The 2,726-nt window shown below is 42.3% G+C and overlaps 1 protein-coding gene across 1 annotated transcript in view; it reads right to left on the bottom strand.

Annotated features, from left to right (window-relative positions):
- Nucleotides 1-2,726, bottom strand: part of RAB3B (RAB3B, member RAS oncogene family) — a 73,808-nt gene that overhangs the window by 34,859 nt on the left and 36,223 nt on the right. The window lies entirely within an intron of this gene.

A 2,726-nucleotide genomic window follows, 5' to 3' on the forward strand; every position in this document is an offset into this window, starting at 1 on the left:
TGAGGAGTGGCAGGAGTGGTCCTCTAAAGCTGGCTTGAGGATACACCCATCTGTCCTCAGCAGTACAGACTATACTACAGGAGGGCAACAGTGGTGCAATGGTTAAGTGCACAGCTGCTACCCTTAAGGTCAGCGGTTTGAATCCATTCTGCTCTCTGTGGGAGAAAGACCTGATGATCTGCTTCTGTAAAGATTATTGTTTTTAGGTGTCGTGGAGTTGATTTTGACTCATAACAGTCCCATAGGAGCTCTGGCACTTGACTGCTAACCAGAAGGCTGGTGGTTCAAACCCACCAGCCACTCCTCAGAAGGAAGATTGGGCAATCTACTCCCATAGAGATACTGCCTGGAAACCCAAGAGGGGGTCCCTATGAGTTGGAAATGACTTGACGGCAGTGCGTTTGGTTTTGTTTTTTTGTGAGCAGCTGCATGTGACAGAGTAGAATTTCCCCATAGGGTTTTCTTGGCTGTAATCTTTACAGGGGCCTATTGCCAGGTCTTTCTCCTGCAGAGTCTCTAAGTGGGTTCGAACTGTCAATCTTTAGGTTTGCAGCCAAGTGCTAAACCCTTGCACTACCAGGGCTTACGAAACCCTATGGGGCAGTTCTAGTCTGTCCTATAGGGTCACTATGAGTCAGAGTCATCTCAATGGCACACCATGACAACACAGATCACCCTAGGAATCCCTGGGTCATCAAATGTTTAACATGTTAACGCAAAGGTTGGAAATTCTTGGAAGAAAGTGTTGGTGATCTACCTCTGAAGAATCAGCCACTGAAAACCCTATAGAGCACAATTCTATTCTGACACACACTAGAGTCACCAAGAGTCAGAGTAGTTGCAATGGCAACAAGTTAGCTGCTTAATAGACCACCCTACAGTGTACAATGCACTTTCATTTCTATCATCTCATTGGATCCTAACAATGACCCTGTAATACAGATGTATTAGAGGCAGAAAAAATCAGCCTTAGAGCTCATCCAGTTCAACTCCTTTATTTTACAGATAGAGAAACAGAGGCCCAGAAAGGTACAGACACTTTCCCAAAGTCACACAGCTACTTACTTTCTGGCTGGTTCTTGAACACAAATATTCGGACTCTGTTTCACCGCTCTTTCAAGCATATCATGCATTATTGTCACTATAGATTTACAAATGAGAAAACTGAAGTCCAACAACACACAGATAGTAACTGGTAGGTACTTGAAGGCAAAGGGCAGGAAAGAAATTGCTAGAATCCAGAACTGAAGATTACAATGCACTCCCTTTCCCACTGTAACCTTGCTTAATATTTGTGGTCCAGGTCAAAGGACACCTATTTTGAGAAGTCCTTTGGGATCCAGCATCAAAATTCATCATCCTTCTTTCTAGGCTTCCACAGAATGTACTTGGGACTTTATATTAGCAATAACAGAGCACAGAATATTCAGGCTAGAAGGCCCGTATGAGATTATCAGTTCCACAAATATGTACTAAGCCTATGCTGTATGAGGAGCTCTGGTAGCACAGTGCCTAAGGCACTTGAGTACTAACCAGAAGGCTGGTGGTTCAACCCCACCAGCCGCTCCTCGGAAGGAAGGTTGGGCAATCTACTTCCGTAAGTGATACTGCCTCGGAAACCCAAGGAGGGGTCACTATGAGTTGGGTCCGACTCAATGATGCATAACAACAACAACAACATGCTGTATAAGTGAATAAAACCTATGTGATCCCTGCCCTCAGAACACTCACAGTCTAGTGGGGAAGTTACTATACATGTGACAAATTCTATAATAGGTAAAGAGAAAGTCAATTCCTTCCTTTTACAGATGGGAACCAAGATCCAGAGATATGTTGTTGTTGTTACGTGCCATTGAGTCGTGCCCCGAATTCTTATTTTTGGCATTGGTCTCTCACACAAAGCTCTCAAAATCCCTCACAGATATGACTTTATTAATTTCCATGATTTCCACTAAGACATGGTACTATATTTTACTTCAAGCAGATAAACTGAAGGTCACAGGACTTCATTTCATTGTTCTTCAGTGTCATCTGGCAAAATCTTAGATGTTCAATAAATATTTTTTTATAATCTATTTTATTTTTTTTCTTGTTGAGAATATATGCAGCAGAACATAAATATGTTTTGAATGAATGGATCATAGCACCTAAGCAGGGTTTTATTTCTACTCTTATCTATATCTCCTCATTTAGACTGTGAGGTAGGGCCTGTGCCTTTTACTTCTGTACCCTTAGTGTCTAGAGCAATGCCTGGCACCTGGCAGGTGTTCCAAAAATACTGAATGAATAGAGGATTGAATGAATGAAAGAAGGTAGATAATATGATCTTTCTGTTGCCCTAAATAACTAAGATGACATCCCCCAAATACATACCTCTCTTCCTGAAACCTCCTCTTTGCTTGGCCTCTGTAAAACCTCACTGTTGGTCCTTGCCCTTCATCTCTGCTTGCTCCCTTCTGCTCCATCTCCTATGCTGGCTCCTTGCCCCTTTCTAGGCCCTTCACTTCCAAGTTTCAGACAGACATTTCCAACTCTCTGCTGGACATCTCCACTTACTCTAAATACCTACAACGTGTATGTATTTGACTATTAATTATGACCGACTTCATTTGTATCATCTCCCACTAATAAGCTTTCACCAGTACTTGGCAGAGATCTGGGCACAGAGCAGGAGTGTTGTTTTTTTTTAATTGTTGTTGTTTTTACTTTTATTGTGGTGAAAACAT

This window comes from Orycteropus afer, unplaced genomic scaffold (assembly GCF_000298275.1).
Source record: "Orycteropus afer afer isolate SDZICR_OR568_19922 unplaced genomic scaffold, OryAfe1.0 scaffold00145, whole genome shotgun sequence".
Classification (NCBI taxonomy): Eukaryota; Metazoa; Chordata; class Mammalia; order Tubulidentata; family Orycteropodidae; genus Orycteropus; species Orycteropus afer.